The sequence below is a fragment of the Rissa tridactyla genome, chromosome 7, assembly GCF_028500815.1.
Source record: "Rissa tridactyla isolate bRisTri1 chromosome 7, bRisTri1.patW.cur.20221130, whole genome shotgun sequence".
Classification (NCBI taxonomy): Eukaryota; Metazoa; Chordata; class Aves; order Charadriiformes; family Laridae; genus Rissa; species Rissa tridactyla.
In genome coordinates, this window is record NC_071472.1 from 4,402,029 (window position 1) to 4,419,312 (window position 17,284).

Genomic DNA, 17,284 nt, shown 5'->3' on the forward strand with positions numbered 1-17,284 from the left:
CTGATTATGTTAACTAAAACAATCTGCCTTTGCACAAACGCACCTCGAGCCCAGCCAAGTGTGAAGGCTTATCAACGTGCCAGACCAAGAAAAAGACCTATTTACCTGCGGAGAGCAGCTAAACGACGGAGCTCGGCAAAACAACCCAGGGACATCAGTGTGCAGGGCTTTTTTTATTATGATTTTTTTTTTTTTTAATATATAGCCTAAATGAAGGCAACGGGCCCTTGGCGGGACTGCGTGGGTGTTAAACAAGAGCGCAATTCCAACCGATGTGTTTAAATGCCGGTAGTAATCATTAATAACAAGGAACACCATCTTAAGGAGCACGGCATTAAAACACATACGGACAGGGAGAATAAGAATCCCATCTTTCTGGGAGGAGAAGGCTCCACATAGCCCTCATTCGTTATCTTTTCGGCTGGCCACGGCGCGGAGGAAGCTCCGCCAGGACATGGGCGTCCCGCTTGCCGGGCGAAGAAGGGGATTGTTTATGTTTTCTAAGGGGGGAAAAAAATGAGAGCCATAATAAACCTAAACAATAAAGATTACAAAAAGAAACAACGCTGTTAAGTGGCAATCTTTTGAGGTGAATGCATAGCTGAATGTTATTTTAAACAGCACATAACCCAGGGAATTATGATGTTGTTTACACAGGCCTGTCTCTTGGAATCTGTATATGTTTAGAGTTCGGTTTGTTATATGTCTTGGTTAAGCTCTCCAATATGTCTGTCTTCTGAAAAAGAACCCTATGCTGAGCTAAAAGTTAGCTCCAGGAAGTCAAAAATATGGAGCAAGTACCTTAGGTAATGTCCCTTTCCCCAGAGATGCCCTTGGTAGCAGTAAGTAATGCAATCAGATATCTAGGGTTATTTCGGTTGCCTGCCAAAACATCACTCATGTCTATTAAAGCATCCTGAAAAACACCATTACATCAATTCCAGCAACGGCATAATTATTCTTCTTTCTGGAATGTCTTCTGATGTGAGTCACCCTGCCGGCGTGGGATTTCACTGGAAAGCGGCTGTAGGAATGTCCCAGAGGCTGCGGGGTGGGGTGGGGGCCGGCAGTGAGATGTTCTCACCCCATCTCACTCGGAGGATGCCCAGGACGGTGGCCGTGACACCCCACCAACAGTTTAGATACAACCGTCTTTCCCAAAGACACGGAGCCCCAACATGTTTCTTCCGCACTTATACACTGAATTTTGAAAAAGCGCATTTTTGCAATGGCAAACCAAAGCAAAGCACCGACGAGTATATCTTTGCTGAATAACTTGAGTTTCTCCTTAAAAATGTGGGCAGCAAGCTTCGAGGAAGCACAACTGTAGTTGCAGTAGTTTATGTATTAATGAGCTCGTCTGTAAGTCATTCTGACTGCGGTTATCTTAGGACTTTGACGTCGGCAATCCAAACTGCACCTCCGCAGTCCCCTGTAATATGACTGCCACTGGGATTGTCGTTTGTGCATCATTAGCAACAGGAGGATTATTATGGTCCTATATTTTGAGAGTTAACAAAAATGTATAGAAAATCCATGTGAGAAATTCTGGGTTTGATTACACTAGCGTAAATCCCAATTTCTTTTATGTCAATGGATCGTCTAGCTCAACACTCACATAGCAGAGGAGAATTTGGCCCTCTGCCTTCTCCTTTAATCTTTCCAGCAGAAAAGTTTAACTTGATGAAATTCTGCTCCATCGCAGGAATAATACTGGTTAGAATAATGCAATATTAATTTTGCATTTTAGAAGAGCAAAGAGCATTTGACGTTATCACTAATAAGGCAACTAGATCAAAAGTCAGCCTTAAAAGAACCACATGAAGATGATTTTTACCAGGAATGCAGAAACAGACAAGTGCCATTGCTAAAAAAAAATAAATTTCTTTGTTGTTTTGAACGAATGTCCAAACTGTTCCTATCCAGCTCCATGAAGCTGTGGCAATGCTAACAGACTTGTGATGAAGACCTGGCCTCCTTGAAATCAGTCAAATTCTCAGCAAATTCAAAATTTGTGTCTTTCAAGCAATGTTCTGCTTGCTCAACATCACAGAGCCCACACCAATGGTAAAATAAACCATTTACTCAGCTATCAGATAGATCTTAACGTCACCGTCGAAATGACAGTATGCAAAAAGCTCTTGAAACAGACCCTTTGAGCATCCTTACACAAGGAGAAAAATGATAATTGAAATGCTGAATAGTCATTTGCATTACTGTCTTAGACACGAGGACAAATGTGACATTCCTCTTCATCTGCTGTGGGGGTGCCTGTTCGATGCCGGTTATTAGAAAAAAGCCCTCCTAAAAATCTCACTCCTACCTTCAAGGAAGATTTGTTAACAAATTGAGAAGAGAATTCTGGGGGGGAAAAGTGCGCTTTCACTGCAAGATTAATATTAACAGGATGTCTTCATCAGGAGAGTAGTCAAGCTGGAATGTCACCAGTTTGCATGGGAGGACACTGTGCCATTTCACAGAGGGTAAATAAACATGACCTGGATGACAAAGAAGATGCTATTGAGTTTATATTTTGGGGGTCTTAATATATGGAGAGTGCCATCAGTTTGAATCCCTCAGCTGCCCTGAAAGCTGTACCTCAGAGAACAACAAGGAGCTACGTTAGAGGATGTGGAGACGGAACTTAGCAAGGGTGGTGATGAGAAAAGTACATCTTCCACTGGAAGCCTGAAGTAACTCCTTCTGCACCCTCCCATATCCGCCACATCACTTCTGCCCTCCCCAAAAGTATTTTGCCAGGGTCAATGGGCAATGAGCTATGGGGCCAAACCCTTAGCCCTGTCCCATCCACAGGGAACAAACCCTCCTCATTCAAGAGCTGGTTGAACAAAAAAACTCTTGTCCCACCAAATTTCATTCATCGTCGCCCTACAAGGAGAAAGGTCATGAACAGGCAGGTCCAGGCTTGGCCTGTTTGTTACAAAAAAAGCCCTAGGAGATGCGAATGGGATTAGATCCGTTTTATCAATGAAAAAAAACGGAGGCAGAGAAGCATGAAAAATGGTCATACTTTTCAGCAGGATATTTTCATGCATTTGGCATTTATCACAATTTAATCTATTTTATGTTTTCTTGATTGTTTATCATAAAATGGGATAGATGCTTTGAACAAAGCTAGGGCAGGAGATGAGTCAATATCCAGCAGCAACGAATATTTAGAGGCAACAGATTTGTAATAATTAGATGGAGACAAGAGATGATGAATTGGTAAATCTGAAAGTCTTTACAAACTCTGAAAATCTCAGATGATCGTTTAATCCATCAACTATCTTCTTAAGAAATACAATCACGGAAACTCCTGCCAAAAAAATCCTTACTGTAATCCTACCTTTATCTCGTCCACAAATATACATTTTCTATATAAAGACACGATCCTTCTTAAAAGGTCAGCATTTATAGTTGGCTACCAAACACACCAATTTGCCTACCCGACCATTCAAGCCCTCTGCCGTTATCTGTTTTATAACCTACAGACACTTCTGTGGCAAATGGGAAAATATGCCATTTCTACACGGCAGACACGTGTTTCTTCACGTACCAACTTCCACTTCTGTTTCTCACAGGTTACACACAGCTTAGATCCCCTTTTAGCTGAACGTCTACTGAACTTATTAAAGATGAAGTGAACAGGCATTTCCTCATAGTTCTACCTCACACACAGGACAGCTTAATGGCTTTGCAATTAATATATGCATAAGTACAACCTGCATTAGTGGTGGTAAAAGGCAAGTTGGCTACTTGATTACACATAATTAAACAATGCCAAGGTTCTTGTCTTTGGTGCAAGCATGTGATATACCTGTTCAGAGGTGGTGTATGGTATAAGCCTTTATATAGTTGCATCCAAACACATGCTCTGACATGATTCGCTTTTTTTTTTTTTCCAACCTACAGAAAGCACCTGGTCTCATCTCTCCTGGTGACGAGCAGCGGATTTTGAAATGATGCTGCACTAAATCACACTAACAACAACCGAAAGCCTGGCCCAGGAGCTATCTGAAAATAAAAACAACAAAAATCAAAAATTTAAAATAAATAAATAAATAAATAAGAGGATATCTTATCTGAACACATTACAGAGAACTGCTGCACGATGGCAATGGGGCCCCAGAAAGGGAAATCTGAGGAACTATTGCTTTATAGAAGTCAAGGACAGATATCCTTACATTAGAGGAATGAATATTGGTTAAAAATTCCTGAGAAGGGCTGGGGAGCTGAAGGAGGGTGGTTTTTTTTTAAGCAGAGCCTTCATATACATTCTAATTCTGCAGTTAAATGGAAATGCTTAAGCCTGTAAAACTAGAAGGAGACGAGGAAAGGGGGGAACCCATATATATGAAACGAGCAGATACAGAGCCGTTTTATACAGTTCAGTAGGCAGGCTAACATGAACTTAATAGTGACAATTGTTTTAAATTGATTCAAATAACAAATACACATTTCAGAGATTATGAAGTTTTGCACCGCATTTTTCTTTTTATCTTTCAAAGAAAACAATGCTAATAGTTTCCTTTTTCCTACGCTCAATGACTATTTACTACTTTCTTGATGTGGACTTTCAAAATACAAAGAAGGTTTGGCAAGTTTTCAAAGTCTTTCTTCAAAGTCAGCTCTTAAGTACTTTTTATAAAAACACGAAGAATACTTCTTACTACGGAGAATTGATAATGTACTGCTTTCGTTATTTGTATATGAAATGCTGTCAGATAAATGCACATGGATTCATTTGTTTGGACCTTCTCTGTTAACCTTCTGTATGAAATTGATTTCGATTGATCACAAGAGTCAGGGACGTAACAATTGCTTTCAAGCAAAAGCAGCTCCAGACATTATAGACCCGAAGTTTCAAAGGAAGAAAAAGTTACTGTACTTGCAAGTTTAGAGTCAAACTTGGCAGTTTTTCCAAACAGAGTGGTCAGAAGAAGAAAAATAAAAACAAACATCATTCCAAGATTATTTTTTTCTTCAATTGCCATACAAAATAATGGTACAAGTATGTCACAACCCTTTCAGAAAGTTGTTCATGAAGCAAAGCATCTTAAATACTTTGTTACCAGATAGCTAACATTTGTATAGAGAATTTAAGGAACATTTAGAGAATTTAAGGAACTTTAGAAAGTTGTCAGCTCTTTTCTGCTGCACAGAGCTTAAACTTAAAACCGGACACGAATCAAAGCAGCCTATTCCTCATCACAAACCGAAGCAGTCGGACCATTTGTAGCCCATCACGTAGATCTGTTTATTCCAGCGGGGAACTGAACCGGGGGCCAAATCCGGAGGTGATTTGTAAGGTGGTGCAAATTAAATTGTGTCAGTAGGTGTAAGTAGATGTGAGTGAGTGCGAGAGCCTGGGCTGGTGGTGCTTACGTGCCAAGGGGCCTGGGAGAGGTACCAACCAGGCTGGGCTACGGTCATGTCTTCTTCCAGATGTAGCTGCTCTAACTGCAGTGGTAGCACCCATCCTCCGCAACCCTTGGTCATCCTGCAAGGCCAGAGGAAGAAGGTGTACGTGAACATCCCCTAGCCCAGCTCAGAAATACCCGGTCGGGTTAGTTCAAACACTCTCCGTCAGCAGGGTAACGGAGCTCAGGTTGCTTTGGTGGAAGTGTAGAACGAACATCTACACCACCTCTTCCCCTCCAGAGCCCCGCGGGTGACAGGCAGGACCATTTTCAGCTGGCGCAGTAGGTTTCCAAAGGAGCTTTTACCCCAGTTGTGTGTCTTCCCCTGATTATCTCCAGAAATTACACTGTGGCCTTCATTTCTCTCCCTATCCCTAATGCCCCTGTTCCTCCAATTTCCTGTCTCCGGTGCTGACACCTCTTTGTTCATCTCCCATCTTTTCTCTGTCTTGTCTATTTAGACCGTAAATTGTTTGATAAAGGGACCATGACTTAATAGGTGTTTGCACTACATCTGGCACCATTCGGTCTTAATCTCAGCTGGGACATGAAGTCTCTACTATTAAGCGAATAATTAATAATGGTTAGGTCCTAAAGCAGCAACGTGAAACTCCACTAACCTTACCCACTGCTCCTATCACTCTTCTATTTCTTTTAATGCCTGCAGAGATTATTCCCGAGCCGCGTCGACCGAGGGGAAGCAGGCACTGCTGTTCGGTAGCCCGCTGGATACTTTCTCTCCTTTTTGGAAAAAGGAAAGTTTAACTGGAAATTATGCTAAATGCGAGTGCAAGGTCTTACGAAAACATATAACGTATTCTTGTGACAGGGCTGTGCTATGCATAATATAAACAGCTGTATGTAAGGGAGATCGCTGCTCTGTTTCAGGAAGTAATAGCTAAAGAAGCATTTATTTCTGACAATTAATGGACATAAAAGCCTATGTATTATCTAAAGAGGAGAAGATTAAAGGAGGGAAGTAGCTTACACTATTGGATTGGCTGCACCAAAACAAATAACCTCACAACTTCATTTTGTACAGAGCCTTCCATAAAGTCTGGATAATAAAATGCTTTACAGCGAGCAAAGAGGGAGGGAGGGAGGAAGCAGAAAGCAGAACAGATATGTTTTGAGCCGAGATTGGATACGAAGCGGCGAAGCCGTGCCAAGCAGCAGGAGCTGCAGAGGAGAAGCTCTCACCCCAGCGGCAGCAGGAGCCCGGGACAAGCCAGGCAGCGGGCTGGGCTTAGGCTGAGCCGTGTAAAAAAAATTAAAAAAAAAAAAAAAAAAAAGGAAAGAGGAGGGGGGAATAAAAAGATGAGGAGCCAAATTTTTCTCCTGATTCCACCAACGCAACCCCACTGACATCAATGGGTGTAACTGAGAACAGAGCCAACCCAAGGCAGCCCGGCAGACACGCAGGGAGAGTTTGAAAACAAACAGGACGGACCCGATGGGTGAAGGAAGATGGATGGGGAGCTCCCGGCCCCCCAGCTCCATGGGAGACCCCCATCCCATCCCAGGCAGCGCCTCGGGAAGCCCCAGGATCTCCCCAGAGCCACAACTCATGGCCTGGGGCAAGGGCTGCGCAGGTTAAAGCTCCCGGTCCCCATAGACCAGTGTGTCAGAGCCTGGGAGGCAGCCGGCGGGCGCGGGACAGAGGGTTGTTCCCTACAGCTTCACCCATTTTGCCCGAAAAGGGCACATTTGGGGCTGATCAGCCCACTTCTTAGTGCAGGGGGAAAGAAAAAAAAAAAAACAAAATCCTAGGGAGCCCCCCGCGAGAGGAGATGTTTATCCGCCAAATGACAGGACCCCCGCAATTGTTTCTGGATCCTGCTGTAGCACGTAAAAGGACCAGATTCCATAAAAAAATGATTTCCAGCTTCCCCAGCAGAGAGATCCGTGCAAGACTTAAAATAAAACTCGATTTCTCCAGGCTTGCGCAGTCTTGTGCTGAGTTCGATGGCGTGCGAAGCGGACACATTTTTATAGAATCTCACCCTAGATTACTTTCAAAAGTAGGTTTTTTTCACAACATATTTGTTTGGAAGATTTCGCTGTGTCTTCCTCTTTTTCTGTTTTCAGACAGCTTCCCTTAGTGGGAAACAGATAAATAAATGCAGATCTTTTTACAGTTACTCAACATTTAAAAATTGATCTACTTAAAAAAACTTTTTTTTGGAGCGTGTGGGACACACTCACATACTCCTTAGTTCTCTAATCCTTCCTAGAAAAAAAATGTCCAAATAGTCATTTTGAGAAGTTGCTGGGAGTACACAGACAGCTGTTCCTCATACATACTGCAAATGTTTCTTTTAAATTCCTACGGACGCAAGAGTTTGATACCAAGCCAGTACCTCTAGAAAGGGAGAAAACTAAACACACCCCATACTGATGCTTTTACTGTCCCAACAAACTTTCTCCCACAACTAAAATGTTAAAACTTTTACCCCACATCCCACATTGTGAGATTAGTCCAATAACTAATGCTCTGTCCAAGTAAAATACATTTTGTCATTGCTTGAAAATGTTACCTTTCACAGAAGTATAGTATTTCTGACCAGCAGGGAACATATGTCAACATTATCTATTATTACACAATGTCAGGACCAGAAAGGGAAGGTGGGTGGTGGATGTTAATAACAACTTAAGCGATTTTCTAAAAGAGGCATTTGAGAAGTACAAAGCCAGAAGTTTTAAATGTTTTGTCTGATTGTAGCTGTGTCAGCAACCTGCCCCCACCACTAGCGCAAACCTAATTCTGCCTGTGACCCAGCGCCTAGTTCTCTTTTCAATTTGAGCCAGCACATTGCTAAACTGGAAAGTTTGAAAAATACCTTAGAAAACCTCTCCACCAAAAGGAAAGAGGAAAAAGAAAAGAAAAACTTAAGATCAGCCCTGGTGAAAGTGTGAAGGCTACGATTTTAAGACGGAGATTTTTAGTTTTGATTTTTTTTTTAACACCGTGTTTAAGTGCTCTTGGTGCGCCGCTACCCCCAACTATATCTGTCTGCAGAGCGTCTTCAAATTCGAGATTTTTTTTTTCTTGATGGCGGCAGGCTGTCACAGAGACCATCTCGCTGTCCTAGCCGAGGAATTGGGAAACTGGGGTTCACCCCATGTCCTGCCGCAGATATCTTGGGCACTCCCAGTCGCGTCACTTTAGCCCCCTGTGCCCCAACTCCCAGCCACCTTCCCACCTCTCCCTGGTGTTGTGCGATGCCAGAGACCACGGCAAAAAGGGCCTTCCAAATACCCAAAATAAACAGATAGCCAAGCGTGGTGTTTACTTACCACACACATGCCAGATTTCACTTCCATAGGCAAACACCCACCGCTGAAGCAGCACGCTCGGATCCCGGGAGTCGCTTCAGGATGCTGAATGATGGACCCTTTGGGTGCTCCACGGGACACGTTCAACACCCCTCTGCGCCACACAGAAATTGGGGCGATTTGGACGGGTTTAAGGTAACCAGACAAACACTTTTGGCATGGACTTGCCTGTAAAACCCTCGCTGTAGGAAAGTTTGGGAGCCTCCCATTTCCCGCCAGAAAGCCCGCAAGCAGAAACGGAACAGGCAAACGCTCGCGCTAAACAAATCAAAGGGAGATGAACGGTGATGCCGTTATTCAGCCACGTTTCCAGTAGTAATTCTGTTGGTGGAAATGCTGAAATGAGTGTCTTCAGCGACGCTCTTCCACGCTCTGGTGCTAAATCGGAGATTTATAAACAAAGCTGGAGGAGAGCTGGTCTGTGGTGCTCACCCCTGGGGGAAGCCAAGCTCCCATTACCCATCGGGGATGGCGACCCACGGCTGGCCGGCACCGCAGAGGGGCGAGCACAAGGGTCCCCACGTGCTGGAAGGGCAACAGGAAAACGTCATTTTCCTTAAAAAAATTACCACGTGAGGCGGGTTTAGTGCAGGTATTTCTGAAGCAGCACGTTTCCACGTAGCTGGTGGACAAAAACATGTTGGTCCCAATCTCACCACCCCACAAAAAGCAGCCAGCCCCTCAGTATCATGCCGGTATTTGGGTAGGGTTGCCATGAAACCCCATTTTCTGCATAACCGTGCCAAACAAAGGGCCTCATATTCAATTTTGCAATGTGGATTTGGATATTTAGAAAGAAAGATTACTTCCCGCACCACAAACACGGTAGTGTCAAAGTTGCCGGGCCCAAAATATTCCTCACCTATTTTCTTGTTGTAGTTGTTGTTGTTGTTGTTTTCATATCTGCTTACAAAATCTATGTGATTTCTTTGCAGTGTGTTCTTTCCCCAAAAGCAAATCCTTCAGGGTATTTATTCCCCTCAAAATACAAATTATTCTGTTCCCCGGTAATTATCTGTTTTGCATACAGTTACACAGCTGAATCAGAAGCAGCAAGATATGAATAAATATATAAATAATGGACACACCGAGGTGTAGTTTCTCATGTTTAACATAACACAGGGGAATACATTTTTATAGCAAGCCAGTAAATGTTGTAAACTGATGTTTTCAATTCCAGTGACTTAGAATTAACTTCTAACTGTGAGATCTAAACTAGCTGCAGTCTTTTATAATCTCATGCTTTAAAGCTATAATGGGGTTTTTTTTCATCTGCTGTTAGAGAAGAAATTATATTTTACTAGGAGATGGTAAAGGTAAACCCCGGAAAAAGTATACTTCAAACTGCTTAAATATGATTATTTTTGTTCCATGCGATTTCACTCAGTGATATAAAGGAGAGAGCCCAGTTAGTTTATTGGAATGAGAATGTGCCGGTGAGTACAGAAAAACACACATTGTTTGCGAGGCTTATGGAGTTTACATCAAAAAGAAGAAATATATCAAAAACTGTAGGAAAACCACTTTTTTGTTTTCCCCATGAGCAGCAGTTCAAACATCTACGGAAAGGAAAATTTTGCCCTGTGCCTTTTCTGTGAGGTCCAGAACAGAACCTTTAGAAGCAATAAGCACATTTCACGCGAGAAAAAAAAAAAAGAACCCTAATCCTCTTTGGAAGCCCACGTCCCTCCAAGCCATGGCAAGGGGCTGCCACCTCCCAAAAACCACCGATCGGTCCAGCACAGCCCAGCGTTTGCCTTCTGTTGGTTTGGACCAGACCAAAGCTGGGTCCAGGATACCTTCAACGAGTATTTTTTTATATCGTTGGCCTACAGCCCTCCTGGATCTTCTTTTTTGACATCTGCCACCCCACCCAGCTCCTCTGCGGGGCTGGAGACACCCCAAAGCCCCAAGGCCACCACCACTTGCCTTGCTCCAGCCGGCAAAAGTGACTTCTGAGAGTCAAACACCCCAGGACCTGGGCTTGGAAATTCAAACGCAACACGTGCTGGAGCTCGCTGGCCTAACTCCGCTTCTTCAGGAATTACGTTGGAGCTGTGAACTCAGATCTGAACCTGGATCTTGGGTTTAGATCCAAGGTTTTGGGTTGGGCCCCATCTCTAGTAAAAAAAGGATAAAAAAGAGATGAAAAGATAATTGTAGAAACTTAAAAGCCAGCGCCGCATTCTTTTAAAATTACAAATTAAGCTATAAGCGATTCCAAACTATGCTGTTTTTATTAAAAATGACTTAATAATCTAATCTTCCTTTCCTTTCTTTTCTTTTGGAATTTATCCTATATCCTAGTAATCGCACATAGAAATTACACAACACCACACTGGATACTCCTGACAATATAAACACAATTGTTTATCCAGAAGCATTATAGGTTCATGCAAAAATATGGCATTTAAAGCTTGTGGTCAGATCAAGAAACCACAAGTATAATTGTTTGTTTATCCAGCCAAGCATTACTCCACCGTGTAAGTTTATGGGGGTTTTGTATTTATTTATTTATTTTCTAACCCATTTTAAAAATTAAAGTTCCGGAGGGAAAGCAGACAATTAAAGGCAAACCCCGCGCGTGGAGGGACGTTTTTAATATGGAAATCGCGCCTTCATCGTGGCTCGTGTTACCCGGTTTCATCCTTCCATGGCCGCCTCGTGATAACGGGGCCCTTTGGTGGAATTTCGACATATTTTTCCCTTTAGTTCGGGGCAGCTGGTTTCTTTCCTCTCGGAGGAGAGAGCCGAAGTATATTTATCACTCCAGCAGTGACTCAAAACAAACAGGAAATCTTCATCAGCAGGCTCCTGGGCAAGGCAGATACCAAGGTACTGGCAGAAAGGAAACAGAGGCTTTCGGCTGTGGGAGTCCGACACGCAGCGTATATTGCAGCGACAGCAGATAACTCAGCTAGAAAGCCACCAAATTATTTTTAAATTTGAAAAAAAAAAAACAAAAAACAAAAAAAATTAAAATTAAAAAAAAATAAAGAGGAGATCTCAAGGTAGCTGAGAGCACACGCGGCATCCTGGGGGGCGGCTGAGCTGGACGTCCAGCCCGGAGACGCGGCGTGAACCTGGGAGCGGGAGGAAACCTGTGTGCCGGCTGGGCTGGGAGGTTTCCCTTTGATCCGGCGCTTTAGGAAACCTACTCCTTTCGCCCCAGTGAGTCCTTCTTTTAAAACAGGGGTTTCCGGCAGGGCTGGCTGCTTCGCCACCGGGAGGGAGGAAAAAAAAAGAAGAAAACCAAAAACAAACAAAAAAGGGAAACATAGTTAATAATTTTGACTATTGAGATGGTTATTAATATTCATAGGTGATTTATAGAAAGGCTTCTGAAAATAGGCTAATAAAAGGCCCAGCAGAGATGGGTAGACATAGTGGTTAGAGATAGGGTTAAGTGATGGGTTTTGTCTGATGGTTGGACTCAACGATCTGAAAGGTCCCTTCCAACTTAGGCAATTCTACGGTTGTACGATTAGAGACAGTCCTGACACAGGAACTGCTCTGATGGGTTGGGTTTTATTCCTTTCTCTCCCCACCAGTGTCATTCAACATTAAGCTAAAATACTTCAGTCCATTAAACTAAAATACTTCAGTCCATCTCGACATCAAAACACACGCACAGCACAAAGACCCATTCTGCTCAGACCTCAGCCATGTAGAGCCCTTGGAGACACCTCCGTCGAACAGCTGCAACTCTAGAGACAACGCTGTGAGGTTGTAGGTCTGCCACCACCGACCACACGAGCTTCGGGTCACTCTGCTGGGCTCGGCTGATCCAGCAGATTAAGGAAACAGTTGCTGAAAATGGGGAGGATTGGGAAGAGTCACTATCTGCTTCCCCCGCTCTTCTGCTTCTCCCCAGGCGCCTGCTGTTTACTGTGGCCAGAGGAAGGGCACGGTGATCCCTCAGTCTGACCTGCTGTGGGCTTATCTCCAGAGCTGGTTGGAAACAGTGGGGCTGGCCAGGCCACGCTTGTGGTTGTTAAAAGGAGACTTCTGCACCTTAAAACGTGTGACTGCCTTCCCTCGCGCTCGGCCAACCCCCGAGAGCGGCAGCGCTGAGAGCCTACCACACCAGACGTCCTACGTTCCTGAGCCAGATGTACCCCTCGACCTTGGAGGGGCCTGGAAGGGTGAGTCCTACCGTGACATTTACATGTGTCCAGGCTGGACTTGGCTTGAGCTTCCACTACCAGTCCTCCGACACGGCAGACGTGACACCCTTATCGCCGAGCTGCACCCTGTGACACCTAACCTCAACGTCTCACCACAGAAATCCAGCCCTCTATTAATAAGGATGACTGGCTTGGCTGCGAACCTAAGGTGCAAGGGGCTGATATAGGGAACGCCAGACGCTCACATCCTCGCAAACAGTTGGTGGGGCGCAAACCCTGTCTAACTACGGAAACACCAACATGAAATCACCGTGGCCTAAGACATCCCAGACAGAACAAGCATTAGCAGTGAAAGAACCAGTTTAAAAGAGTGCTTCATACTGGCTCATACGCAATCTCCCCAGGACTGCCCTAGGGAGAGCTGGCTAAAGTCTATGTCAGAGAGATGACTACCAAAACCTCTGGGTCAGGACACCTCTTTTTTGGAAGCATCTGGCAGAATGTATCACCACCGTGCTGACTCACAGATGTGTCAGGGCATAAAGTCAAGCTAGGTGGGTAATTCTGGAGAGTTTCTCTAGAGATCAGACTGGCTGTATCCTCCCAAGGAACAGTTTGGTCTAGCCAGCATCTCGGCCAGTGTTGAGGAAGAAAAACCTGGTGAAGATCTGTGTACACTGCACAGTAGGTGAGAAGGGTAAGTTATCGAGGAGGAGAAAACACCAGGGTTACAAACAAGAAAGAGGTGGTTTGAGGGTGCTGGAGATACCCTACTGCTAGAGCTGGATTGTTACCAGCACAAGGCATTTTTGTTTCAAGTGTGTAAGCTTTACTGGAACATATCGACTGCATACCTACCAGATCAGGCAAATTTCCCATGCAGCCAGAACTCCAGAGCATCAAGAGTTTGGAAAGTGACTGGGGTTCCCCCTGATAACACACCAGCCTGCCCTCATCATTGCGTCTGGCTGTGCCGCCCCTGCATAAACCATGCCAACCCAACACTGCCACGTCTGATGCTCATCCCTGCTGCTGGGGGATGCGACACAGCTCAAGGCTTTCTCCTTCCTCCCAGAAGTGTCAGCTGGAATCATAGAATGGTTTAGGTTGGAAGGGACCTTAACGATCATCTAGTTCCAACCCCCCTGCCCTGGGCAGGGACACCTCCCACCAGCCCAGGTTGCTCCAAGCCCCGTCCAGCCTGGCCTTGAACAGGAAGCATCTGGCAGACACCTGGAGACACCAGCATCCCTGGAGAGACCTCCAGGGATGGGGCAGCCACAGCTTCTCTGGGCGACCTGGGCCAGGGGCTCACCACCCTCAGAGTGAAAAATTTCTTACCGATATCAAATTGGGAAAGCAACACAGAGCAAAGCCCTCCACTGTAACTGTGACATGGGCAGCAGCATGGGGTCCAGAAAGCAATAGCCTTTCATGTTCATGTCAAAACTGTGAAGCCTTGGTTCAGAAATGGCAACGTGGCTTACTAGATGAGTCCTTTGGCTACTCACTGACTCAAAAGCAACTTGAGTGGCACACTCCGTTTTAAATTTCGCCAGCTAGAGAGCTGAACGTGTGAGAAAATTACGAAAAGCGCCGCACTGAGGATGTGATGTGCAGTCACGGGGAGCAAGCGGCAGAGATCTGTAACTCCTACTCCATGCTATACCTACCTCAGAAACGTTCAAGCAAATTAGCAAGCTCACGGCAAACATTAATTGCTGTGCCTAAAGGTTAGCTTTGAAAGTATATTAGAGCAGTCTTTGGGCTGCTCTGGCTAGCTTGTACTAGTCTTGAATTTGCCATCTGCAAGTCAAGGAAAGCTAGAGTGCAACATATTCCCACCACATGTCTTTCCATCCCTCTCTTTGCCTCTGGCACAGGCTTTACAACCAGGGCTGTGGCGGGCAGTTAGTGTGTGATGCTGGGAGGATGCTGAGCAGGGGGTGCAGACCTTCCACGCGGCACCAGAGAAAGCCAGCAAGGCAGAGACCCCACTCCCAAAGCCAAAGAAAGGCGCCGCAGTCTCAGTATTTGATCTTCAACCAGCTGCATTCAAAATATTGGACAGCACAGGCCTTTTGAAGCTGCTCTCCAAGCGATAGAGGATTATTGGCTTCGGTGATGAAGTGCACTAGTCAGGATTGGTTGACTAAAGGAATTTATTTTTTTTTTCCTTGGCATTGCTCTGTGCCATCTTGTTTGATTATAATATTTCTTCCACTCAAATGTGCATTTTCCTCCTCCTAATCTTTGAACAACTTCGTGTCGCAACCCAAAGGTCTGCACCTTACGCTGCGGAATATTGCACCGTGTCCAGGATTCAGATCCTGGGCGTTTGCCCACGTGTCCCGTTGTACCACAACAAACCCAAGATGCCATCGTGGCTACAGACTTGACAACTGGCCAGAACAAGGCTTGGATGTCCCCAGAGCAAAGCAACACACACACACACACACACGGTCTCCCGTGGGAGATGGCGCTCAAGCGAAGCACTCGGAGTTACGCGTGTAATCGATTTTTATCACGATTCATTTTTAAAACCAAAAAGGCACACTTTCCAAGCTGATATTCACATGTGATATATACCAACCCCAATTCCTAAGGAGGGCCAAAAAACAGATTGGAAGAACCGAGGGGAATTTATGGGGAAACCCGAATCAGAGAGAAGAGGATGAAAGCAGAGAAAAGTGTTGTGCATTCAACTGCTTAAGTCCTGCTCAACTCCACGATGACAAACAAACAAACAAAACCCGTGTCTCTTTTTCTCAGCTCAGTGATTACAGCAAACCCACAGTGCCAGCTTCAGACTGGCAAGGCAACTAGCACTGCTCACAAAAACAAATTCAATGGATGATTTTTTTTTTCCCCCTTTTTTTTTTTTTTTTTAATATCGGTTGATTTAATTATAAGGGTCTTCCACACTCTCGCCTATTTCCTTACCATCAGTCGAGGGATATTTCTGTTTCCACTGGTATTGTTTCAGGCTTATGAAATAGAAAAAAATGAGGAACGAAGGCGGGGGGTGGGGGGGAAATCATCTGCACATACAGACTTTTCTTTGAAAGTCACCAATTTAAACGCACATGCAAAAAGGAAACTCAGGAAACCCACGTTGCCACAGCAATGCTGATCTGCCTCAGAGCTCCTACCCAGGAAAGGTGTCTCTGATGTTACCTAGGTGTCATCCAAACAAAATATTCCCGAAAGAGGTACCTGCCATCCCTTTTTTCTCCTAATACAGCATTTCAGCTGGCAGTAAGAAATAAATGAGAATCAAAACTTGTAAAAAACAAAACAAAACAAAACAAGATGTATTTATTAGGAGATGAACTCCCAGGACACCTTAATCCCTGGGATCCTAACCTGGTTGCCCTACTATTTTGGGCTCATCGGGACATCAAGAATACTAATTTAGACTTAGGGCGTTAGGGAAGAGCTCTCCTTTTTTAAACACGGAAAACTGTTATTCAGTTATTTCTTGAACAAATACACTTCAAACAATGTGAAGGAAATGGCACTTCCCATTTATACGAGTTTACCAACAACAATCGCGATGAAAAGGACAAAGACTATTTCAGGTTTGTGAGGGCTGTCCATTATAACACACTGTCCCATGCAGCAGGGCGTGGAGACCTTGTAGGATCTGAGAAAGTTCAGAAAGTTCTCAGAAATCTTCAGCAAGGGCTGCTGCCCGTTGGCATTATACATGCAGTAGGAGACTATCTTGTCCCAAAGTACCATCATTCCTGAGGGTGGCTCTGCCTTCGAGGAATGAATTAGTCACTATTTCATGCCACACTACAATTCACTTCTCCTACCGTTGGACCCACAAAGGTGGGTTCTGAGCTCATTTATGCCACCGCAATTAAAAAAAAAAAAAAAAAAATCACTCCTCCAAAGCAACACGTTGCTCTGGGGGTAGGTTTTGAAGAGGAGCGGAGCCTGCACCCGAAATTATAACAGGGAATTTCTGCTCTATGCTTAACCTATGCAAATCAGGAGAAAACGCAATGATGTCAACAACCCATCAGCAGAGTCTGGCAGGGGTAACAACAACCATAGGGAGGTAGGATAAGGCTGTAGGCTTTAAAGGTTGGGAAAGCGAAGTATCGGGATTACCAGAGTGTTTCTAGCCAAACGAGACTCTTCTCCCACCTTCTTCTAGGAGAAACAAAACCCAAACTGATTGTTTGCACTTCACCCCCAGGGAGGAAAATAATTGTTAGCTTTACGTTTTAAAGACACATAAAATAATTATCTCTCTAAGATGCAGACGTGCCTAAACCAAGTAATTTGTGTGTACGGCGGTAGTTTTTACCCTCGTGACATGACCCACCCTTACCGTTATCCTCTCGCGTAGGTCATTTCTAAAATTCAGCTCTCTGTGAACTGGGA

General features: G+C 44.5%; 1 long non-coding RNA gene across 1 annotated transcript; it reads right to left on the minus strand.

Moving 5' to 3' along the window:
- Positions 1 to 10,994: 10,994 nt before the first annotated feature.
- LOC128913095 (uncharacterized) lies at positions 10,995 to 13,087 on the minus strand. Its single transcript, XR_008467838.1, has 3 exons — positions 12,859 to 13,087; positions 12,418 to 12,569; positions 10,995 to 11,971 (listed from the first exon to the last, which is right to left on the minus strand). It is a non-coding gene; the product is annotated as an uncharacterized LOC128913095 (long non-coding RNA).
- Between the last annotated feature and the right edge of the window lie 4,197 nt (positions 13,088 to 17,284).